The 26,866-nt window shown below is 37.4% G+C and overlaps 1 protein-coding gene across 5 annotated transcripts in view; it reads left to right on the top strand.

Moving 5' to 3' along the window:
- The window catches only part of Lingo2 (leucine rich repeat and Ig domain containing 2), a 1,109,212-nt gene that overhangs the window by 711,095 nt on the left and 371,251 nt on the right, over positions 1–26,866 (top strand). For 4 of the 5 annotated variants that reach the window (XM_070008424.1, XM_070008452.1, XM_070008443.1 and 1 more), the window contains one exon: positions 3,661–3,693. The exons of the other annotated variant lie outside the window; for it this stretch is intronic. The gene's annotated coding sequence lies outside the window, so the exon portion shown is untranslated. The remainder of the gene's footprint in view (positions 1–3,660; positions 3,694–26,866) is intronic. 5 annotated transcript variants of the gene reach the window in all.

The following is a 26,866-nucleotide window of genomic DNA, read 5'->3' as shown; positions in this document are numbered from 1 at the left end:
AAAGGGAACTCTTAAATTTTTCCTCTAGCAAATTACCAGAGTAAAGGTATCATATTGTTCTTTGAATATAGGCTAACATAATTCAGGATTTTAAGAAAATTAGTCTTGAATTATATGATAGATAAATAAATAGACATAGAGATATCAAAAGGGATATAAAACATGTATATTACATAAATATGTGATGGGTATATCACATACATATCCATACATATATTTAAATAAAATATAAAAATTAGTTTGTGTATATATATATATTTATTTACTAATTTATCTCAGTAAATGTCTAGATATTAACTCTACTAGGTAAAAATCCAATAGTGGTATAAATGCTGATATTGCATAATACTGCATAATGTCTTCGTATTGACAGGCTTAAGTATACCTTCATTGCTTAAATCTACTGCATAGATGAAAATGTGATGAAATTAATTAACATTTTTCCTTTTTTTCCTTTTTTTTCCAGTCCTGGGGCTTGAACTCAGGGCCTGGATGCTGTTCCTGAGCTTCCTTTGCTCAAGGCTAACACTCTACCACTTGAGCCACATCACCACTTCTGGCTTTTTTTTTTTCCTTCTGTTTATGTGGTACTAAGGAATGGAACCCAGGGCTTCATGCATGCTAGGCAAGCACTCTACCACTAAGCGACATTCCCACCCCCTTAAAATGTTTCTTAATGTGATGCAGGAAAATAAAATGGAAAGGGTATGGGCTTTCTAACAAACGATATCTGTGTTGAACTCCCACATCCCTGTCTTCTGAATTTTGTAATCTTGCTTTGGATAAATCTCAGTTAAAACAAACTGTGAGAAAAGGTATTCATGCAGGAAATTTACTGCAATATGTACTTGGGTCAGTATATGTATACATGTGGCAAATCAAAGAAATCAGACGTGGTGTTTGTTCCTTCATATGCATCAATGGTGAGGCACGAGCTGCCTGTGGAATGGGCTTTTTCTGGTCAAAGGAGGGACATTCACAGAGGATTCAGCTGTGAGCGACCAGCAGCCAATATTACCTCAGGAAGCTCAAGAAATGGGCCACAAATGCCTAATCACAGCGGGGAGTGGAGAAGTGGGGGGAGGAAAGTAGGAGAAAAATGAGGGAGGGGGTAAGAAGTTTGACAAGAAATGTACTTATTACCTTACTTATGTAACTGCATCCCCTCTGTGCATCACCTTGACAAAAAAAATCTACTTGGTTCTCCTTGCTTCGTAAGTTTATCCCATCTGAGTTCTCAGAGTCCTGGGAGGGCCTTTCTTGCGGGAACCTTGAAGAGGAATGGTAGTGGCAAGCACAACCCCGCCTCTAATAGGGATCTCTGGCTGTCATTGTGGGATCCCCTCCTCCTTAGCCAGCAACTTTATTGACTTTGTGGCATGTTTCATGAGCAAACACAAGCCATCACTAAACTGTCCAAAACCCTCCTCCCCATTCCCTACTTGCTGCTCTAACTTAACTACTTCCTATCAAAAGGGGGGAAATATTAGTAAATGCTTACCCTTTCCTCAGCTTGAGAACTTCTGAAAGTTATTCTTTTTATCTCCTCTATTATATTTCTGATTCTCTTCAAGGAGTGTCGCTGGCATATGCTCACATATGCATGCGCACATACATACAGGCACATACGGGCACACACACACACATACACACACACTTTTTTCTCTAGCCTTTGAACAACCTCCTCTCCATTTCTTAGTCGCACCTGTCTGTTCCATGTTGGTCCCTCACATATGATTTCACTCACTTGGAGAAGTACAATCCAGCTTGACAGCTACAGGGAACAGTGAAAAGCCTCATTTCCAGCACTGTCCCTTTCAGAAACCAACTGGCCATGTTACTGATTATAACACTAAACTTGTTTTGCCTGAAGCGCAGTGATTCATTTTGACTGGACTCCAAACAAATTCCAAATCAGAGTTTGCCTTGTGTATCTGAGAGGCCTTGTTCAATACTATGATCTGAGAAATTATTAAGGAATATATGCATATATAACATATATGTATATATAACTAAGGAATATATTATATATACATATTTTTGTCATATTTAATACTTCATAAACTTAATATTTTGTAGTTAAAAGTTATGAGTTATTAGAATATATAAGGCCTGAAAACAATCTCCAAGGACACAGTAAAAGAAAAAAGAAAGAAAGAAAGAAAGAAAGAAAGAAAGAAAGAAAGAAAGAAAGAAAGAAAGAAAGAGGAAGGAAGGAAGGAGGGAGGGAAGGAGGGAGGGAAGGAAAGAGGGAGGGAAGGAGGGAGGGAAGGAGAAAGGAAGGAAGGAAGAAAGGAAGGAGGGAAAGAGGGAGAGAGGGAGGGAAAGAGGGAGAGAGGGAGGGAAAGGAAGGAAAGAAAGAGAAAGGGAAGGAAAACATAGGAAAAAGAAAAGAAGGGGAGGGGAGGCCAAAGAAGATGAGGAGAAGGGAGAGAGGAGATGAGAAGAGGAGAAGAGAGGGAAGGGAAAAAGATGGGAGGGAAGGAGAGAGAGGAAAGGAGAGAAAAGATATCATATAGAAGGAAGTGGAAGAGAGAGGAAGAGAAGAGGGGAAAGGAGGGGAGGGGAGGGGAAGGGAGAGGAGAAGTGTTTGAGGCAATGATTCTGGAAACTATCCTAAGGCCTACCTAATTAATATGTTTTAGTAGTTGGTCTTAGACTTTGTGTTTGATGTTTTCATTATGAAATAGTACAATGTTTGTATTTCTTTTTACATGTTCTTTATACTTTATATGTTTTAAGACTTATGAGGTTGTTGTACAAATTAAATGGGAACCCTAAGTAATAAACATATACCTCTATGAAACATTTGTGTATGTCATATACATGAAAGGCTGTTGGCATTCTGCCAGTCACATTGAATATAGCAGCTATTATTATCATTCTTTTTCTCAATACATACCAGAGGTTCCCTAAAGGATATTTTATTTCAATCTTCTCCTCTCACCTTCTCATTCCTCAAAGAGAACAATGACTGGAAAACATTGGTTGAGTAAATACTGCATTATCATAATTACAATTTCCCTGAGAAAAGTGGCTTGCAGTTTGAATATTCAGCATCATAATTACAATTTCCATAAGGAATGTCGAACAGTTATTGTAAACAGCACAATAATCACTTGGTCCATAAGGGAGACCAGATTATTAGGAGGTAAAAGGAGAGAAATGTAAAAGACTGCACCTCATCAGCATTCACAAAGAGAAACACAGAACCTGACACTAATGATAATACCTCTTAAAAATACTCTTGCCTGAAATTTATAGAAAAATCTTGTGACAGGCCCCTACCATGAGTTAACTAACTGCTGCCTGTATGCTTTTTATTTCTTTTACGTAGCTTAATTTTATCACTTCTATTAAGTATTCATTCTGTTTTCCTACTCACTATACTTCCTAATTGCTGTGCCACAAAGTAGTTGCAAAAAGACAAACTATCAGAAAATATAATAATCACCAAATACTTTTAAACAAGTTTGTGGGGAAAAATTCAGCAAGATGTTTATTGACAGTTGAATGTAGTTATTCCCTTTATCCAAAACAAAATGATTAAATGGTTTTGTTTTGTTTTGCTTTTTACAGAGAGGAAAATATCCCCTATCACCACGTAGATTGCAGTAATTGGCTTTTACTTAAATTTCTTTTTTTCCCCTGTTTTTCTAGATGAAGTAAGAAAAACAGAATGCAGCTTTCAAGGTTGGTACTTTTTTATGATATCTTAATATGGTGTATGTTAATATGAAACAGAATGTGAAAGTACCAGAGAGAAAAAAGAGAGAAAGAAATCATAGCTTCGCTGAATGCCAGTGGCTCATGTTTGTAATTCTAGCTACTCAGGAAACTGAGTTCCAAGGATTGTGCTTTAAAACCAGCACCAGGCAGGAAAGTCCATAAGACTCTTACAAAGTAGAGCTGTGACTCAAAATGATACAGTGCTAGCCTTGCACAGAAAAGCTCAGGAACAGAGCCCAGGCCCTGAGCTCATGCCCCATGACCACCCCCCCAAAATAATAATAAATAAATAAAACAAAAATCTTAGCTTTCCCCAGATAGCTATTAGAGGACATTATATTTTATTTTCCTTACTCTTGCATAGAAAAATACAACACAGATTTTAAAGAATGAAATATAATAACCAACTATAACAGCGGATTCAATCCTTGGCAAAATTATACAGTTGGAATAGTCAATATTTTTTCCTCATTCCATCTGTATGTTCTTCATTCCAACTATCCACCATTTCCATATACTTTTTCAGAGTATTTATTATGTACATTGTGTGTACAAGAACTTGACATCTGATTTCCTTCTATTCATGATCTGTCTGAGCATCATTATATTGACAATCTCTCCCTCCAGTACTTCTTAGTAAAAATATATCTTCTACTATTATTAAAATACTCATCATATCTGACTAATAGGCAGTTTTCCCAAAACTGCTTAGTTGGTTATGCTCAGATATATCTACTCCAAAGTAATTCAAAACCATCAGTGTGGTGCAAAGGTAATGGCTACATCTTTAGTCATGTAATAATAGACGATGTGATATCTTCATTGCTGTGGTGTGTGTGTGTGTGTGTGTGTGTGTGTGTGTGTGTGTGTGTGTACACACATGCATTGGGTACTATAATAATCTGTAATACCAGTTAACCCTCAAAATTTTAATGTTTTTCCTTATACATTATAAGTAATTTTAAGATCTTTTTGAACACAAAACAGGTGTGCTATTATTCGAAATTTTATAATAAGACAGACATTGGCCAGTCAGGTCATAAATGAAAACCTCTGTGCCCTACTTAAAGATATTTTTTAAAATAATTACATATATAACTACATATATATGTAATATATTATATATAATAAAGTATATACATATATGTATATATGTACATAGATATATGTATATATATTAGAGCAGTAGTAGACAGAGCAGCATTCACAGGAGGCAGACACTGAAAGTTTTCCACTATGCAGCGGTGTTAAATAGGAATTAATATGAGAGTATTCATTAAAGTAATTTATAATGGGTAAATAGATTGTTTTAATTTAGGGGATTAATTTTTTATTTAATGAACATTCATATACTTATAAAGGCTTTCTTAATTTCATTACTGACCTGATTCTATGCACATGTTTTTTAAATAAAGTCTTGAAATCCTCAACAGAAAATTTTACTATCAGAGGCATTTCCAGAAACATAACTGTCATAATTGAGAAGGGACTCCCATATCTGTCAGCCTATCTAATGTAATCTGATCTAAAATAGTCTAAGTCACCTCAGCTATCAATATATTTAGTTGTAATATGGGAAGAGAGTAAGTAGTAGTCTAAAAGTTGTCTGGATTTGAATCCGATCTGCATGTCTTAGGCCAGCTTATTAGCTTTGAATGAATCTGATTCCCACAGATGAAAAGTGAAAGAAATAAAAATACTTAGGCTTTTATAAGATTGTTAGGAAATAAATGATGTGATATATTTACAAGTCTCTTTGTCCTGCTGTAAGAATGCAGTGAATATTGCTTTGTTATATTTTGTTTACCATTAGCGTTTATTGCTGAGGTCAGACAGTACTTCCCTTTTCCCAGAACCCTTGAAGCAATCATCTTGAATATTTCACCAACAGAAATGTATTCATTATACCTCAAAATTTAGTTCCATGTGAAATGTAAATCATCAGATAGTGCCCATCAAATTAGGACAAATTCTATGTGCCTCATTTTGTTTTGCAATGCTGGGGAATCAATCCAAAGCCTCATACATTCTTGGCAACAACAACAAAAAAGCACTTGAACCATGCTTGTTGATTTGCATTTTCTTTTTTTTCTCTTTCTTTTTTCTTTCTATTGGTCTTTCTTTTTTCTTTCTTTTGGTCTTTCTTTCTTTTGGTCTTTCTTTCTTTTGGTCTTTCTTTCTTTCTTTCTTTCTTTCTTTCTTTCTTTCTTTCTTTCTTTCTTTCTTTCTTTCTTTCTTTCTTTCTTTTATTGTTGTTGGTCATGGGGCTTGTACCTGGGGCTCTGCCACTTGAGCCACAGTGCTACTTCTGGGTTTTGGGTAGTTAATTGGAGATAAGAATCTCATGGACCTTCCAGCCTATGCTGGCCTTGAACCACTATTCTCAGATCTCAGCTTCCTGAGTAGCTAGGATGACAGGCATGAGCCAGTGTCTGGCTGCATTTTCTTTTTGAAATCAGGTAGATCTAACTTTGCCAGGACTGGCTTCCACTCAAGATCATCCTGCCTTCTACTCCTCTTACCTACCTAAGATTAGAAGTGTGCATCACCATGCCCAAACACCTCACCTTGTAATTGTAAGATTTTGATCATTCTCACCAAAGTGAGAGAAATAAGTGATCTACTTAGTAAGAGGAGAAGTAAGTTAGTAGCAAAGAAGGATGAACTGGAAGGAACAGAAGTTAGCACCTTCTATGCCCAGCTCTGTTAGGTGAACAGGTACCTAGAAGGGGGACGGCAGCATGGTATGAGAAAGAAATACAAACACAAAGACAATCTCAGGGATCAAATCAGGAATCCATGGGGCATTTATCTCACAGGCCAAAGGCCCATAGTTCATCTCTCTGGCAGTTTTTATTATCCATCTAGAGTTGGTAGGAAAAACAGTAACATTTGTATGTTACCAATGATGAAATAAAATTCTTTTCTAACACAAAGCAAACATCATTTTGGTGGAAAACTAACCCCCAGCTGAATATTAACTCTTCAGCTAACATTCTTGAATAAACTAGCCATTTTCTTATCTTAGTTTGGGAGAAGGGTCAAGGATAAGGGCCAGGGCTACTGTTCTGTACGTGCCTCTAGACTCTACCTAAGTGAGCCTTGTCACTCAGGCATCCTTAGCATGGTGCCTTTGTACATAGACAAAGGTGCTTTTGGCTTTGCTTAGTGAGATCTGGGCTCTCTGAAAAGTGTCATCTCTCAGATCGTGCTTAGGTAGAAACTGGCCTGACCTGTGATGGCTTTTGTGGACAGAATGTCCTTCATCTTTGGTGATGTGAAGACTGACAAATGAAAAGGAGGCTGAAGATTGATAGGAGAAAAGTGACCTGCAGTAGAGATTGGGAGTCATTCTTGCATTAAATGTAATAGGATATGAAATCAATGGATAGAGTAGGAGAGTGATAGATAAAAAAATAACATTGAAGGTCAATTCCTCTTAGCTAGGTCTGTAGGGTTTTGTGTGCTGGTATTGGCCTTGTCTACCAATGTGGGTTAGAAAAGCAAGGATCTATGGGTGGAGAATGATTGAAGACCTCATATACTGAACCTCATATACAGATGTATAAAGGCCATGAACCTCTGTGCTGGAGCTGGAGAGGAGCCTAAAAAGCAAGGTGCTTGGGTGAAAAGATCCCACACTATTCAGCTCACCTGAATGAGACAAGAGGTACTCAAGGGTCCATTGATGGAGAGCCTGGGGGAACAGAGGCTTGCCAATGGGAAAGACATAAGATTTCATTCCAGTGCTTATTATCATATATTCTATAAACACATCAAGCTGGAATTTCTGTGGAGACAGAATCCTTCCTGATAATGGAGAAAAATGATACCTTTAACTTAAAACAGCACTTCCTAAGTATATGATAACTGAAATACAGTGACATGGTACTAAAAGTTATTTAACTAGAAATTGAGATAGAAAAGTCAGAACTAAGTTTACATATAAACACACCTAGATAAAGTTGAGTTAGCTCTACAGTGACAAGGTGCTTGGGTCTGGATGTTTGTGCCTTCAAATTCATATAGTAAAGTCTTGATCTCCAAGCTAATAAGAGGAGATATAGACTTGGGGAAGAGATTAATAATCACAAGGGTAGAACCCCTGATGAATAGGATTTGAAAAAGAGCCCCAGAGAGCCTCCTGTGTCTCCCACCAGTGAGGACACAGAAGATACCATTAACAAAACATAGGCCCTTACCATATATCATCAGCCTGGACAAGGATATTGGGCTTCCCAGGCTCTATAACTCCAGAAACATCTGATTCCTCCTTCCCTTCCTTTCCTTCCCTTCCTCCTCCTTTCCTTTATCTTCCCTTCCTTCCCTTCCTCCTTTCCTTTATCTTCCCTTCCCTTTCTTATCCATTCCTTCCCTTTCCTTCTTCCTGCTTTTCCCTCCATTTTCCTTCTTTTCTTTTCCATTTCCCTCTCCCCTCCCTTCCTCTCCTCTTCTCTCCCTTCCCTTCCCTTTCCCTCTCTCCCTTCTTCTCTCCTCTCCCCTCTCCTCTTTTTCTTTTATTTTCCTTTCCTTCCATTCCTTCCTTTGCTTTGATTTCTTTAAGATACTGTCTTACTTTGTAGCCCAGACTGACCTCAAATTCACTATTCTTCTACCTTGGTTTCATAAGAGCTGTAATTACAAACATGAACTGCCATACCTGGCTCATATCCATTTTTATAAACTATCAAGTTGGTAATATTTCTTTTAGCAGCCCAATGGACTAAGACACAGTGGATTTTGTTGATAAAGATCTGAAACATCAGTGTGCTGAAATGGAACTGTGACCTCCACACTGAACTTCATAGATAAATAGTAAAACTTCTCTCAGATCCTTGAAAGTGCAATGCCCTTATGGGGAATTTCAAAGGAGAAAAATATTTTAGATAACCCCTAACCCACCTTCAGGAAATAGTTTAATATTTGAAGAGGTCTCAAGTTTGAAGCTGCCAATGATACTCAGTCTATTTGTACAGTATTCCTTGGTCATTTGTACATTTATCCACACGTAAATCGCATTGATATCTTAGTTATATCTGGGCTACATTCATGAAAGTTAAGCTCAGATTTTTAAATACCAAAATACTTCAACTATTATTCAGTTTCATCTTTTTATTTATTTATGTGTTTTAATCAAATAGCAAGACCCAGGCTTTCAGAAGCAAAGCAAATAATTCTAAGTCATGGAGTAAATATTGACTATGTAGGCACCAGATCACATTGCTCAGCTCCCTCCTTACTATGGAAGAGCCAGATGAGTTGAAATGGAAATTGTTTCTGAAATACTCCATTCATTTCCATCCTGTGGCCTAGAATTGTCTCCTCTATTTATAAGCATTTCTCAAAATTATTTCCCCAACTCTTGTATGTCACCAGAAGCTAGAGATTTTCATATACAGTTTTACCATATTTATAAGGTTCTAGTAAATACTGATCATTTTGATTCTAAATTGTATCAAGAACATGCATATCTGCCTTTCAGTAAAGTCTTTTGACATGCACTTAGAAGATGGGAGGGGTAGGTGATCAGGAAGCAAAAAGTGACTAGAATGGGTTGGGTTTGATCTTTTCCTGCATGTATATTTTAGAACATGTGAGAAAAGGAGGTGGTCAAAAGGAATCTTTCACAAAAATGTCTTTTGCGATAAGTTTATAGCTCAGGGGTAGAGCACTTGCCTGGCATGATGATGCTGTAGGATTAATCCCCAGCAATATTCAAGAAATACATCGTGGGCTGGGAAGGTGGCTCAGTGGTAGATCGCTTGCTTTGCATGCCTGAGGCCCTGGGTTCAATTCCTCAGCACCACATAAGCAAAAAGAAAAAAAAAAAAAAGAAATACATCGTTTGTCTGGGATTACATGGGTGTCACAATTGGTCATAGAACTACTAGATATCAAAACAGCATAGAGAATGCCTATTGAAAATGGAGTGTTTGTTTTGATAGAGGAAAAGTTTGAAAGAACAAACATTGTAAAAAATTTAATCAATATTTAAATATACAAGAAAAGCTAGTAAGAAAACTAATTTCCTTTTTATTGCACATTCTAAATCTAATTTCCTTGGTCCTTCCCATGCATTTGAAAAGAAGATGTGGTGACTTTATTTCTATGTCAGAGCTATTTAATATTTTTATACTGGCAGTGTAGTGCTTAGATTTGGGCACTGCAAATTTAGAAGGCCATGAATAATCCATTTTTACACTGAAAATATACAGAATGTCATTCAAGGAAGTATGTGTTATGCAATTATTAATTAAAGAGAAATCTCAGTATTTGCTTGACTGTTTCAAAGACAACTCAGAGCAACTCTTTCATAGATCTTTTTCTCTAACTTTTGAATTATCAACACCCAGAGATGCTTTAAATAACTGCCTACAAGCCTTAATTCTTGACATTTTTACTCTCTCTCTCTCTCTCTCTGTTTCCTTCTGCCTTCCTTCCCTTTCTCCACCTATTTTTCCCTTTCCCTCCAGTCTCTCTGCCTAAAGCTTGATTTTCATTGCTGAGAATTACATCGCTCTACCACTGAGCAACATTCCCAAATCTTCTATCTCTGATTTTATCTTGACACATTCTCCAAGTTTTCTCACAATAAAGGAAGAGATTAAAAACAGACAAAGCAGATTGTGGAATGCAAGTGGACTGAAATTTCAAGTCTTTTCTCAAGCATGTATATTCTATAGATAGAGATGAGAATGTGAAAGTCTCAAGACAAAAATTCTAGAGAAGGTGGTCACAGGCAGTAAGCATGTGGTTAAGACAATGAGTTCATTTCTAGTTAAGCATGGTTTAGGTTTTATCTCTACTTTCTGCCAAAATCCAAAAAAAAATGAGAATAGAGGATATAGAAGGAGTAACTGACCAAAAAAATAATCAGAAGAGGCAGCAAAACAAGTAAAAAATGGCAAGCATAATTAAAAAGTGGGAAGTAGACTAATAAAGGGTAATCATCTTAGGAAAGCAGAAGGTTGACACTGAAAAACAACTTGTGTAAACTGCTGAATCTGGAAAGGCCCAGAAATTTGCTGTGAAAGTTGAAGTTAAATAAATAACTGAAAATAGAAAAAATGCAGACGGTTGTGCATAAATGGACCAATTCTATCCCCAAATATCTCCCATCACAGGAAGCCAGGTAATCACTAAGTACCACATGGTCAAGGGGAGAGATATTTACCCTCTTAATAATTCAACTCAAGATTCACTGGTATTGAAAATGGCAGGCTTAGTTGTGGGAACAGACAAGACACTCCAGTACAAAATAGGGCACTTTCAAATGTTTACAAAAATTTATAACCAAATAATGATATATTTAATATTAGAGAGACCCATAACACACACAGCTCTGAAAACTGGCTCTTAGAACATTGAAAATAACATTTTTAAATTCCAGTAAGGATCAGACTCAGTGGCTCATACCTGTAACCCAGTGGGAGGCAGCGATGGTTTGAGTGAAGCCTGAGCAAAAAGTTAGCAAGACCTCCATCTGAACAACCAAATCAGGCATTGTAGTTCACACTTGTCATCCAGCTATGTCAGAGGCATAATGCTGCTATAATAGCAGCATTACAGTCTAGGCAGCCTGGGGAAAACCCATGAAAAAAAAAAGAGTGAAAAGACCTGAGGGTGTGAGCTAAATGTTAGGGTGTGTCTACCTAACAATTGCAAAACCTTGCACTTAAACTCCAATACCACTAAGAAGAATTAAAACAAGACAAACAGGGAAGGCAGGAAGGCAGGAAGGCAGGAAGGCAGGAAGGCAGGAAGGCAGGAAGGCAGGAAGGCAGGAAGGAAGGAAGGAAGGAAGGAAGGAAGGAAGGAAGGAAGGAAGGAAGGAAGGAAGGAAGGAAGGAAGGAAGGAAGGGTGAGTTATCTCTACAGGTCTAAAACCAAGATAGATTATAACCTCTCAGTATCAATCAACCCTGAAAATTAGAAATCAATAAAGCAAAGCTCTGAAAATTCATTAAGCTTCACTAAGAAAGACAAGTAAAAGGCACAAGAAATAGGTCACCAATATAGAAAAAGAGAAAAAAGTTTTCTAGATCTCTATAGAAAGGGATTCTGGGTATCAGTTTATGCAGAGTCCCTTAGATAACACTAGTAAAGCTGACTAACTATAGTAAAAGTACAGTAAAAGGCTCCAGAAAGAGCATCTTAAACAAAACTGTACAAGTTCAACCTGAGTGCACAATTAATGCATCCACACATAGTAAGAGAAGATTTTTAGTTTTATAGGAGAATATGGGAGTGAAGCACTAGCAAAATCACAGATTTCACACCAGCATGAAACAGATCAATTAACTCCAAGAAGCATAAAAATGGAAACAGATTTATAGGATATTATGCCATTCATTTGTTAATATTCATGGTATTGGTTTCACTAAAGTTGTAATATATATTTCTCTGTATACAATTGTGTTGAAGGAATTTTTCTTTTTTTTGTCGGTTGTGGGGCCTGAACTCTGGACCTGGACACTGTCCCTCAGCTCTTCAGCTCAAGGCTGGTGCCCTACCACTTGAGCCACAGCACCACTTCCATCTTTTTTCTGCTTATGTGGTGCTGAGGAATTGAACCCAGGGCCTCATGCATATGAGGCAAGCACTCTACCACTGAGCCAACTTCCCAGCCCCAAAGGAATAATTTGAGTAGCTAAACCTTTATGTTCTGTTTGAGAAATGTATTTTGAAGAAAACACTGAAGAAGGAAAAGAAAAAAAGGAAAAGGAGGAAAGGAGTTAGAGGAGGAGAGGGAAAGACGGACAAAGAAAAAGCATTTTTGTGTACATCCAATTAATACAGATTATTATCAAAATAAACAGTCACAAGAAGTAAGAGTGGGGCTGATTAGAGTTTTGTTATTGAATACTTCATCATTGTAATAAATATCTAAGGGAGCTAGCATAAAGATAAAACTGATTTATCTGACTCTTCTTAGAGATTTCAAGTCCTAAATTCCATTTATGTGAGCCTTTGTTGAAGTGGCATATGGAATACACTGTGTGTATAGCTTACATTCCAAAACAGAAAGAGAAAGAGGCTGGTATCCCACATCTTCTTCTGTGGTACATTCCCAAAGACCTAAGTGCCTCTCACTAGGCTCCACCCCCAACAACAGTACCCTGCAGACCATGAATCTTCAGGACACACTGAGACCATTACTGAAGCCATAGTAAGAAGAAGGAAGCAAGTTATTATTTCATGTTTTTCTTATTAGTATATTGCTATTTCAGTATTATGGTATTGTCTGCATTTAAAATATATTACCTTATTAAAGCATATTAACTTAATAAAAATAAAGCTATATTTAGATGCATCTACTATGGAGATTGTAATTTACCCTAGGTTTAAATTTACCACTTATTTAGGAAAAGCACTTCCACATTATTTTTTATTAAACTGGTTTGTGTGCTTACTGAGATTCATTTTGCTTTTCTCTATAGAGGAGCTAATGCAGGTGAATGATTCTGTATTAACAGCTAACATAATGCAGTGAGTCTTCCAACAACCATTTTTATTTCCTTCTTGAAAGAGCTAAGAAATGTGTTAGCTCTCACCAACTATTTCAAAGAATTTTATGGGAAAGAAATAAATTTGGTATACAATTCTAAGTGAACCAAAAGATTCAAGGAAATACACATAGTTCAATATAAAGAGAAACAAGGCTGTTTTACAGCCCAGCTAACTGTTGAGTTCTCTATGGTAGGGCACTTCTACTATAGGCTGAGGATCTTATAGCAGGGTGAAACACAGAGATAAGGCAAGCACTTAGTAGATAATGCATGGAGTGCCCCAAGTCCTTTCTTCATGATGCTATGTCCCCCTCTCCTCCAGAGAAAAGACCACCAGAAAAATATGTGATAGTTATCAACATGTTAGCCACAGACACAAGAAAGAGAAACAGGTTCCCAGTTACTTTAACCCCTCAGGAAAGAATCAGAAAAGTTAGAACAATTTGAGCTAACGTCTTGACTTAACACCATGCAAAAAGTTCACGAACCCAAAAGGTAGTGAGAATGAAGTTCTAACATCTCATTTGAAAAGTACTGTTGCTCACATGCCAGACGAGCCAGGGCCCCATCTTACAGTGGAGAGTGTCCTTGCATCACCACTTGCAGCCTGCATACATCCTGTGCCCTGTAGCACTCTTCTTTTCCCTCCTTCTGCACACACACATCTCCCCAAAGAAATGCAATTTGCTTAAGAAGAAACGCTGGGAAAAAAGGAAAATGATTCCCAAGTGGGAATATCCTTTGTATCTCCAAACTCTTGTCCTTAGTCTTTCATTCATTCAAAAAAAAAAAAAAAGTCATGGTAAACCTCCAAATAGATACAAACACCCACCCCAACTCACTTTGTTCCCTATGTAGTTGACATCTTTGCCCTGTCTCCTGTTTTGCTTTCTCCCAGGTCCTTCGGCTGCTCACCTCCTTCTCACAGGCTTCCTCTGCCAGCCTCCCTTCTTCTGGCCTGTAGGAGCCCCTTTCCAAGACAGCATGTGGCCCTAAGATCTTTTGTCAGATGGGGCACCTTTGCCTTCTGGTGTTTTGCTACGTAGCCTTTTTGAAGATAGGAGCTGCCTCTGTCACTCAGAGTCAGCTCTTGGCTTTTGATTGTAATTCACTTGGACACTCAATACTTAGGCAATCCAGTCTGCACTTTTAACACCATGAACTACCGTTTCAATGCCCAATTAGATCCAGGTGACATTTCCAACCTGTTTTCCTGATCTTTTCCTACTATGCTCCCTTTTTTCTAACCATGATACACGCCATCTTCTGTCTACAATGGTTCCCTGTCTCCTCTCTAACACACACTGTCATTTGGCCAATTTAGGTATTTCCTTACCCTCTATGAAGCCATCTGAATGCTCTTGTGTGAAAACATTTGGGCAGAAACATTTTGTGTTTCAAGACTGATTTCCTTCACATTTCTATCAAAGTGCTTGAGTGCTATAATTTGTCTTTGTGATTTTTATCTCTTCTACTGTCCCTCAAATAAAGCCACCCAAATCTTTTTAGTATTACAGGACCTATCTCATAGAATTGAGTTTGTAGTAGGAACCTCATACATGTGATCTGAATGAATAGAATAAGTAAGTGAATGAAAATACGCAGTATAGTGAATGGCTTTTAAAGCAATGTATGAAAAGGATTTCTCATTAAACAAAGAAAGCTTCTTGGGCATCCTGTACATCTGGACAATTGTAATGCAAAATATTTACTTATGTAGAAAGATAGTATCTTTTTCTGCTGGAATATAAAAATAGTTTTGTTGTTGTTTCATAGAAAATTACACTGGGAAAAAATAACTGTCTATAGAACAAGAGACCAAGTTTATATCTTCAGGGACATTCTCTTGTCTTTTTATATTGGAGAGTGAACAAGATTTAAACCAAGCAGTCAGTACGGTGATGTGCCCAGACAGCTAATAAAGAGGAAGATTAGAAAGCTGTATAAAATGGCAGGTCCCTCAGCAGATTCCACCTTAGACATTAAACACAGAACAAAGCGAGGCTGTTTGCTGAGGACCCCCAAAAGTGTTTGATGTCAGTTTCAGCAGCAGGGTGCCATTTTGACTGTGGTGTTCATCTTACCTTGTATACCAGTTAGAAAACAACATAGAGGGAAACAATAAAGCAAACAACACTAGAGCAGTACTCGGAAAAGAAACAACATCTGAAGCAAAACCAGACACTTGCAAAACAGAACCAAGAATTATTTCCAGTCAATCATTTGCAGCCCATTTTTGGCACACCAGTAGAAAGTTCTATTTATGTCCAATCATATAAACCACCTCAAATAGTTATCTGTCAACAGAGTCTGCTTTCTGAGATTTTTGCACCACAGTTCTCAGGGAGCCTGGGTTTCAGTTTTAAAGCATGAGAGAATGAAAATGGTAATGTTTTTCTTCATAATTCACTTAACTCCAAGGGTCATAGCCAACTTTACCCAAAGAACAAACACAAAATAGTTCACATTCTTGTACCTAATGGGAATTACAAAAAATATGTCCTCCTTAAGTTTTTATTTCCTGTTTCACCTCCTATTTTGAAACAAAAGATATGCTGAGAACAGAGTGCCAGAAGATAAGTAAAATGATATTTCCTGTAGAGAATGTCCTAAGTTTTCAAAGGAAGGAAGGAGAGAAACATTTCCTGGTAGTACTATGTGATAGGCAAGTGTGCTTAGTGCGTTGCGAATAATATTGTATTGTATTTATTGGTTTAGTATAAATACTAGAAGGTTAACAAAAATGTCAGTGTGTTCAGTATGAAACATTATTGTGGACAACATTCTTTGATATCTAAAGAGCACAGATTAATGCATTAATATCCATAAAAATATTACTAGGGACATTGAACTTGAGTTCAGACTCAGAAGATAACTCCAGTAGTCAAAAATTCTTTCTAGAAAAAGAAACTGCTTACCAAAGTCAGCAGATACTCTTGAGCCATTAAATGTATAAAACATTGCTTCAGGTAAAGTGCTTCAGTTGTATTTTGTTAATTATTGTATAATATTTAAATATAGGTAAGAATAATTGTCAAACTCCAAGACATCTAGGGAACATAGATCAGAAATCTCAGAAATTTATCTAGAAGAAAATGGTAGGAGTTTTTAACTGAACAGTTTGTAATAGAGAAGCCTTTTTTTTCTTCGAATGAGCGTATGTATATAGTCTTGTCTAACTAGCTACTGCTAGAATCCCCACTGATTGATGAAAATGTTTAATTTGTTAGCTTGTCAAGGTACTATTGACAGTGGCCTTATTTTCCACCATCTATAATTAGGTGCTATCTTAATTTTTTCATATGTCCAAAGAAGCCTAAGCTTTTGTTAATTAGTATGAGTGCCCACTGAAAGCTTATTATTGGTGGCCAAAGAGAAGTTAGAGATAAACATTGAACTGATTCAAATCAAATGACATACAGAGGGGTTATCTGCTAAAACTTAGAAGGAAACAATGCCTGTCTCAAAGGTGGTTCTGACTTTCTTATTGCTTTTTCTCCTCTTTATTTTCTTTTTTTCCCCAAAATGTTTTCATTGTAAAAATACTGTACAGAAGGGTTATAGTTACATGAGTAAGGTAATGAGTACATTTCCTATCAAGCATTGTTGCCTCCTCCTTTGTTTTTCCCCTACCTTCCTTTCCTTCCCACCTCCCCAACTACCCCCACCACCACTGAAGTTGTAAAGTTCATTTTCAACATAGTATCTTGTATATCTCATTGTTACAATGGGTCAACCTGTATCCATATTTAAGCATTTTGTTTTTTCCCTTCCCCTCCCGAAGTTAGAGAAGTGTATATACAAGATGCAGGGCACCAACATCAAATACAGTGCAAACTGAGGTTATATTGTGGGGGAGGAACCTACCAAAGGAAAAAAAATCACCTGGTACATTAAAAACAATAGCAAGAAAGAAAAAAATCACTTGTGTCCCTGTCTTGGGGTTCATTTAACATCATCTTATATGGTCATATGTACATAGCTTTTGACCTTTTGTGCTTGTCCTAGACATATACTAGTTATTGCAAATAAGGGAAAGCATGGGACCTATGTTTCTTTGGGCCTGGTTTACTTCACTTAATATATTTTTTCCAAGTCTTTCCATTTCCTAACAAATGGGATGATGTCATTCTTTCTGGTGGAGTTATAGAATTCCATTGTGTGTGTATGTGTGTGTGTGTGTGTGTGTGTATCACATTTTCTTGATCCATTCATCTACTGAGGGGCATTGATCTGGTTCCATATCTTAGCTATGGTAAATAATGCTGTGATAAACATAGTAGTGCTGGTAGCTTTAGTACACCCTTGTTTATGATTGTTTGGGTAAATGCCCAAAAGTGGGATTGCTACGTCATAGGGGAGCTCTATGTGGAGTCTTTTGAGGAACCTTTATACTGCTTTCCAAAGTGGTTGAGCACTCCCACCAACAATGCAATAGGATTTGCTCTTAATTTTCTTACCTTGGCTTAGTTGTTATTTTCAATAAAACCGCTGCTTATGTGGTATAGTTAGTTCACTTATTTTTTGTTATGTCAGAGGCAGTAGAGCATAGCCACTGAAAATGAATTATCTGGAATTGAATCCCAGTTTTGTGTCTGTATGTGCGTGAGGGTGTGTGTGTGTGTGTGTGTGTGTGTGTGTGTGTGTGTGTGTGTGTGTGTGTGTGTGTGTGTTTGGACATACTAAACTTTAATTTCCTCATCCATAAAATGAGGGTTATATCCTAAGGGTTTAGTGAATATTAACTAGAATAATCTGTTTACCATGCTTGACCTGCAGTACAGACTCAATTGAAAATATTATCATAAGGTACTGAACCTTTGATAGTGAGCATAAATGTCTTTCTGTATGTCTCAATCAGTATCTCTTTTTCACTGTCTCTTTCACTCCTTCTCTTTCTGTCTCTGTTTCTTCTCTGTGTCTCTCTGTTTCTCTTTCTCCCTTTCTCTTTCACCACCCTCCTCTCTTCTCTTTCATAGAATTTGAGCCCCTGTTTTGTTCTAGAGTGGGCTTTTCAAAGTGGCATATTATTGTGCTGAGACGGATATTTGATTGTGAGAATCAGGCTAGAGCCTGGAATCTATCTTTTGTAGAGAGTTGTCCTAATCTAGGAAATTCAGATCCAGCTAGTCTTTACCACCCTTGGAGAACCAATGGCCTGTGCAGTGCAGTGGGAGAAAGACAGAAATAAGTCTGGCTCTGAAAGCAGAACCTATCAGAGGGATCTGAGAGAATCACTCAGCCTGAGATTCAATTTCTTCATCTTAAAAAGTTGGAGAAAGCTGTAAATGTCTCTTCTATCTGTATCACACAGGAGACTGAGACCTGAGGATAGCAAAATGAAAGGGGGAAAGGTCCAGTCTTTTCTAGAAGGTAAAGCAGGGCAGTGAGTAGACAAAAGAGGTAAGTAAAACAGTGTGAGAAAAGCAGGAAGATACAAGGAAACCTGGAGACTATATCCATCATTAGTGCTCTCAAAAATCTTGTGGTGAGCACATGACCTTCATAGGCCTTGTAGAAAGGCATTCTAGTGCAGTTTCATTTGGAAAAATTAAAAATCAGTGACCCTAGAGAGCTAAAGGAAGACAGTCAATTTGCATATACAATTGTGTAAGGGTCATGGGTCGCAGATATAAAGTTCATAGATATACAATACTGGATTTATTCATGGTTATTCTATTCCTCAACTAGTTCTGCCAAAAGTCCTGAGTGATAGAAGATAAATGCACTCCCTGCTTCCTTGATTGAGAAAATAATGATCTAATAGTGAGCATAAATGTTTGAATTCTTTTTTTTTTCCTTTTTGGCTTGTCACCAATGGCTCATTCCTATCATCTTAGCAACTCAGGAGGTTGAAATCTGAGAATCAGATCAAAGTTAGTGCAGGCAGAAAAATCTGTGAGACTTATCTCCAATTAATCACCTGAAAGGGAAGCCAGAGGTGGAGCTTGGCTCAAGTGGCAGAATGCTAGCCTTGAGCAAAAATATCCAGACAGTACCTACATGCTGAGTTCATGCCCTAGGACCAATATACACACAAAAATTTATTTTAACCAATTAGTTGCCCCATGTAGTACCTAACTACAGTTTAAAGAATAGATTGTTGGCACAGTTTAGTAGCTGCATGGTCATCATTTTCTGAACTTATACTATGTGTAAGCACTTCACAACTGCTTACCAATTAAGTTGTAATACCCCAAGGGAAAATGCTGTATGTGTGTGTGCACATGTGTGTGTGTGGGGTATGTGTGTGTTTATGTGTGTTTGTGTGTGTTTTATTGATGCCATTACTAAAACCCAAAAAGATTAAGTAACTAACCTCAGTCCACACTTACAGCTAGGGAAGGAATCAAAATTCACTCTCAAGTCTCCAGAGCCATTCACTATTCCTCATTGGATCAGCTCCTAGGATCAACCAAGGCTTGAAGATTGCCTTTGGAAAGCCATGGCTGTATACAATTTTGCCGTTAAGACAGGAACAGTCAGATAATGGAAAACTGCTGTGCAATACTCAGCTTCTGCGGAAGGCTCTCAGAATCTCAGTATCTTCATTTTACACCTCTATAGATTTTATGCATGTTGTGCTTTCTCTATGGGTTCTAAAGAAAATGACTTGGAGGGAGAAGTAGCTCATAATTCTCTTGCCATTTAACTGTTAATTTTATTGCGTGGTCTATAAGTCTATTTTTATTTTGTCACACAAACGATAGTGACAGAGATGAAAAGAGCACAATGCTAAAAATGTATCTCTGATTATATAAGGAATATAGTTAGAAAATGAATTAGTTAATGGATTCTTATGATTTCCAGGCCAAAGTTAAAGCAGGTGGTGGATGGCGGAGAGACGGTTACTCTGGGAACAATCGTCTGTTTGTTTCATGTTGAATTTTAAGGTTAGAGTTAATTTGATCAAGGAATTATGCTATTTGGAAGGAACTATCAGTGGATGCCTGTAATCCTAGCTATGAAAAAGGCAGAAATTCAGAGAATAGTGGTTGGACAATAACCCAGACAAAAATCTGGCAAGATCCCATCTCAACCAATAGCTGGGCATGATGACATGTTTTTCATCCCTAACTACTTGCAAGGCTAAGAAAAGGAGTGTCATGTTGATGTGTCACCCAGAGCAAAAATGTTCACAAGTTTCTATCTGGACACAAAAATTGTTAATGGTGACATGTGGCTGTTATCCAAATAATGGCAGGAAAAATAAAATAGGAGGACTGCAATCCAGATAAGTTAGTATAAAAAGTGAGACACTAGCCTAAAAATAACTACAGAAAATAGAAAATAGGATTGGAGACTTGGCTTAAGTAATGGTGCATCTGCCTTGCAAATGTTAAGCCCTGGGTTCAAACTCCAGAACTTCAAAATATAGAGAAGAGAAAGAGACAGACAGACAGACAGACAGACACAGACACAGACACAGAGACACAGAGACAGACAGAGACAGAGAAAGACAGAGACAGAGAGACAGAGATAGACGGAGAGAGACAGAGAGAAAAGAAAGAAAAAAGAAAGAAAGAAAGAGAAAAGAAGGAAGGAAGGATGGAGAAAAAAGAAAGAAGGAAGGAAGGAACGAGAAAAAAGAAAGAGAAAAGACAAGTAAAAAGAAAGAGATAAGGAGAAAGAAGGAAGGAAGGAAGGAAGGAAGGAAGGAAGGAAGGAAGGAAGGAAGGAAGGAAGGAAGGAAGGAAGGAACAAAGGAAGAAAGGAAGGAAGGAAGGAAGGAAGGAAGGGAAGGAGGGAGGAAAGGAGGGAGGGAGGGGAGGGTAACTATCCATTGGAGAATGTTATACTCTCTTACAAGCTATATTCAGAAACAGTTTCCCCATTGTGGGGGCTGAGATCAAAGAATGAGACAGCTTTGATGAGCTCTCAGAATGACAGCAATCTTGCCCCAATTCACCCCACATTTATTTGGCAAAGAGCCTTTCATTTGCCCCTTATTTAAAATACAGAAGATGCTAAAAGTCCTTGCTAGAGATTCCGCTGTAAGCAATTTTAGGTTAAGTAAAGGATACAGGAAATGGAACTGCTGGATGTAAAGGGCATTTAGCACATGAAAATTTGTATTCTGTGATTCTCCTTAATCTCCCTGGTGTCTCAGAACAATCTGGAATTAGCAAGGCTTGACATTCAGCTAATGAGAATGAACAGGCTCACACCAATTCTCCTTTAGCAGCTATAGGATTTAACTTTTATAACACAAGCAGAGCAGCCTACATAACCTCTTTTCTGAAAGAATATAAAAGATTTCCTACCCTTAAGGAGCTGTGTATTAAGAAAGGTGTCAGATAAATAAGGTAAACTGTAATAATAAACTGAGACCTACAAAATGCTCAGTATGAACAGATAATGACCTAGGCCTATGTGGTCAACATAATCTCTACAAGACTGCTGCCACCACTGGTAGCACCACCTTTTATAAAATGGGAAATATTCGTATAAAAGAGGAAATGTGCACAGAAAGCTTGCATTTCCTGCCAATAGCCCATATGAATAGTTATAGAGTTTCTGGACAGATCTCCTTCCTCGGTCAGAGTTAAATAACTACAAGGTCTATCTTTGGTACTGAAGGCGTTGCTAAAGTGCTGTCATCCTGAGAGCCATGGCAAAGGACTTGGATATAGTTTATCTCATCCTGAGAACAGTGGATTCTTCTTTCTATCTGTGACTATCAGACTTAGACAATGAGTTAGACTGTGCTGACTTGGGCCCTGTCATATATGATGGTGATACTGTTCAGTGATTGAACATGAACCCTGGTTCCAGGCTTCCTACATGAAAATCCACTTAGTAGGGGAAGAAATGTCATTTCATAGGCTCCAGTTTCTCATCTAAAATTGGAGATAAAAATATGTTGAAAGCCGGACTCTGGTGACTCACACCTGTAATCCTAGCTACTGAGGAGGCTGAGATCTGAGGATCACGGTTCAGAGCCAGCCCAGGCAGGAAAGTCCGTGAGACTCTTACCTCCAATAAACCACTAGAAAACCGGAAGTGGAGCTGTGGCTCAAGCGGTAGAGCGCTTGCCTTGAGCTGAAGAGCTGAGGGACAGCGCCCAAGCCCAGAGTTCAAGACCCACAACCAAGAACAACAACAAAAAGTTGATAAAATTGCTATGGGGATTAGATATGCTAATTCACACAGATTAATTACAATAGCACTGTAACGTTTATTGTTTTTATTTGTGTTTGATTCTGATTTGTCTGTAACTGTGGTTTTAACTCAGGGTCTCACACTCTTGCTTGTTTTTGTTTTGCTTTGTTTTGTTTTGTTTTGTTTCAATGCAGTCTAGCCTCTGCCATCAAGCCATATCTCCATTTCTTCTGGCTTTTTTTTGGTTCATTGAAGATAAGAGTGTCATGAACTTTTCTGCTTTGGCTGGCTGCTACATACAATTCTCAGATCTCAGCTTCCTGCATAGCTAGGATTACAGGCATGAAGCCAATTTTATTATTTATGGTAACCTGCATCTCAAGTTAAATCAAACAGTCTGGAGGGAAAGGAAAATGAATAATTCTAGATCTGTACATTTTTATGAAATTTGTTCAAATTTTAAAATATTAATAAAGATAGCTATAATGTTGCAAGGCTTTAATTAAATTACCTCTTCAAGTAATAAATATTTACTTTAATATTTGTTTAATTTATTTGATTTTATTAGTTGTTTAGTTGATACTGGTTCTCTAGTAAAATCATTCATTAGAAACAGTGGATGAAAATCCAATGTACAAAATGTATAGAATCCTTGTCCCAAAAGAAACACATTGCTACTTTCCCTTTTATATAGGTGTGTGTGTGTGTGTGTGTGTGTGTGTGTGTGTGTGTGTGTGTGTGTGTGTGTGTGTGTGTGTGTTGGTCCTAGGGCTTGAACTCAAAGTCTCAGCACTGTCCTTGAGCTTTTTTGCTCAAAACTAGTTCTCTACCATTTGAGCCACATTTCTACTTCCAGCTTTTAGGTAATTAATTGGAGGTAAGAGTTTCACAAACTTTCCTACCTAGGTTGGCTTTGAACAACAACCCTAAGACTTTAGCCTCCTGAGTAGCTAGGATTATAGGTCTGAGCCACCAGTGTCTGGCAGTTTATATACTTTGAAAACTATAATTATAATTAGTATTGAACCTGACAATAAATGATGCTGTTGAAATACAGGACAAATAATATTTTATTATTGAAATTTGACTACTCTTTATAATTCATTTGTTCAGTGCAAAACATTCTCATCTTATTGAAATTATTGCCACATGATCATCAATACTCCAATTCTTGCTTTATAATATCATTCTATAATTATTTTCAGTTACAGAGATGTCTCAGTTTTAAAACACCACAAACTTAAGATTCTATTTTAGAGTATTTGTCATAGAAAAAATAGCATACTTATCATGAGCAGTTTACATAATGAGTCTAACACTAAGTATCTGCTCTGCTTATAAATATTTACCACATAATGCAGTTTGTATACCTGGGAAGGTCAAGGAATGTCTGCCCATCATGTACCATAACAATTGTTTTTGCTTGTCTATATGAAAGATTGTCCAGATGTTTAGCCAGTAAAAGACTGTATTATTCCAACTGTGCCCATTTCATTGGTGTTTAATTTAAAACCTACTCAGTAAGTATGCTTAACTCAACCTGAAAGTTTGAATCATATGTTAGAAAGCTTGCTGAACTTGATTTGTTTGAATCAATAATCATCCCACCTATCCACCAACATCCTTATTACTTCTGGGATAAATGACTTATTTTGTTCTGAAACACATTAGTGACCTATCTTTAAGGGAAATTGATTGCACAGGAGCTGAAATGGGCACATTTAAATAATCAATATGTATTTTTATTTTGAAGTTGGAGCACTTTTGAAATACAGTTTTTAATTCTATTTACATAGAAATAATATAGCACCCAGTAGAAGAGAAAATTTGTCTAGTATTTCTCCACAGGTTAGAAGTAGGATACAATAGTAAGAAGATTTCCGCTTAATAGAAGGATAAGCTTCTGGTTAATTAAAGTTGTACATCCATAGAAAAGTGACTACCTGTAATCAGGTTTAGAGACTGTATGAGAATTGAAGAAATGTGGTATAATCTGGGTACCGGTGGCTCATGCCTAGAATCCTAGCTACTCCAGAGGCTAAGATCTGAGATTCATGGCTCAAATAAGCCTGGGCAGACAAAACCAAGAGACTCATCACCAATGAACCAACAAAACCTGGAACTGGTGCTCTAGCTCAACTGGGAAAGCATCAGCCTTGAATGGAAAAGCCAGCTGAGAGTGTGAGGCTCTGAGTTTCCATCCCAGTTCTGCACACCTCCCTCCCCTTGCCACACACATACACACAATATAAATGGTAGAAGGAATAACTTCAGAGGTACAGTGCTGTTTGTATGTCTGTTTTAGTAATAATGGGGCTTGAACTCAGGGCCCCATTCTTACTAGGTGAGTACTCTACCATTTAAGGCATATTCTCCCCACCTAGTACTTTTGGCTTCCATTTATTTTTCAGAATACATGTTGCCCATTTTTTCCAGGTCTACTTTGTACTGTGACCCCCAATACTGCTCTCCCATAGTTGAGATTGTAGATGTGTAACACCATGCAGGGTCTGATGAGAGAACATTGGATTGATTCGTTTTTAAATTTCTTTACAGCTTCACAATTTTAGTTTTAACTATGGGAGTTCTTGTCTAGCCTAAAATTCTGACTCACAAAGGACAGCAGCATTGTGTGGTGATTAGAAGCACTCATGTTATGAAAAGGACTAATAGATAGGGAGTTAAGATCTTGCTATCCCTGACCATCTGAATAACAATGGGACTTAGAAATGTTGTCTGTAGCCTTAAACAAAGTAACAAGTGTTCGGTGAGGCCTATGTTCACTCTTGTTAAGGTAGCTAAGGGTTCCTCTTGGGAATTGGATCTGTGTCTACAGACTGAGCAGGAAATATTTTATAAAGGACAGAGAGAATGTGCACTCTGATTGTAACTAGGAAGACAAATATAATATTTATATATATGTATATACCTGTTATATCATTTAAATACTTTGATATATACCTAGTTTCTAATCCACAGACACAACTATTTTTGTGACTAATGTATGGCAATTAAGACATTTTACCAACTGCATGGACTGAGAGCTGGGGACTGATTGCTTCCTTTTGAAGATGATTCCATAATTTATCACTAGATCAATAGTTCTTTAAAGATGCTGGAAATGACTATACACCCAACTAAATGCCATGCCCTTCATTTTATCATCCTCTAAACTGAGAACCCCGTAATATCTCAGCCCCTCTTTATCACTCTCAGTCAGACTTATTCCACATGATCAATTTAAAATTTTTCCCTTGCACATTTGTGCAGCATAATGGTACTCAGGTTTACAAAATTAATTATAGCGCCAGTGATAGGAGTTTCCTCTTCATGCATACATACACACACCTTACCACAAGCCACATTTCCCAAACAGCACAGTGTGAGTGTGACACACAGAAACTACACAATTATCTTTTCCCAGCCTGAGGTTTTTGATCTTTCCCTGTGAGCCTTCCTGGACTAGGCTGATCAGCATGCACAGCCAAGTTCCAGAGAAATGCATAGAGATCTCCAGAGACCACTGTCTGCCTGTAGGGGAGAAAGGCTTCATATGTGATTTTGTAGAACTAACCTCCCTTGTTCTCCTCAAGACCACTTCTATTGTTTCTTCCAAAGTGGAAGATGTGGGTTTCTGCTGGTATGTAACATATTGGAGCAAAGAACACAAGAATGTTCCACACTTTACTTCAGCAGTAGTCCCCAAATGCTAATATTGGAAAAGGTAACTTTTCCATAGCAGCACATGTACACAAGCAAGGACACATATATGCACACCTGTATGTGCATTCACATGCACACATACACACAAATCCCAATGGACAAAGTTAGATGGTTAAGCTAGGTAAGTTGAGTTACAGATGTCAATCAATAGAATGATGTATATAAAATATAATTCCTCCTGTTTAAAGTTAGAATGAGCATCTTGTTGTTGTTGTTGTGTAAATCCTAAGGTTTGAACTAAGGTCCAGGGTAATGTCTCTGAGCTTTTTTGCTAAAGGCTAGCACTCTACCACTTGAGCCACAACTCCATATGCTGGTTTTTGTTGTTGTTTTATTTTCTTTTGGGATTTTTGGTTCTTAATTGGAGATAAGAGTCTCACAGATTTTCCTGCAGGGACTGGCTTTGAACCAGGATCATCAGATCTCAGCCTCCTGAGTAACTAGGATTCTAGGTGTGAGCCAGCTTTGAGCTTCTCATTTGCCTATAGGAAAATAATTAAATAAGCTGTGGCCTTCAAATGCATTTACATATAAAACAGGCTTAGCAGTACAAAATACAAAATTTCTCAAATCTCTATTCACATGGTATCATGAGATAGTATTTGACTACCTTTAGCTACAATAAGCAGCATTTCTTGTATTGGGTTTATTGTGAATTAGAAAATGATAGGTTCAGAATTGTATTCTGGTATGAATATATAAATGATAGGACAAATTTTAAAAACTAAACATTCTCAAACATTTCTATTTGGGTGAACAAGGAGATAAAATTTGTGAAGGGTTGTTTTGTTATATTTTTGGAA

The sequence above is a fragment of the Dipodomys merriami genome, unplaced genomic scaffold (genome assembly GCF_024711535.1).
Source record: "Dipodomys merriami isolate MVZ:Mamm:240054 unplaced genomic scaffold, mDipMer1.0.p SCAF_11, whole genome shotgun sequence".
Classification (NCBI taxonomy): Eukaryota; Metazoa; Chordata; class Mammalia; order Rodentia; family Heteromyidae; genus Dipodomys; species Dipodomys merriami.
The sequence above is the reverse complement of the archived record's forward strand: the minus strand, read 5'-3'. Positions and strand labels throughout refer to the sequence as shown.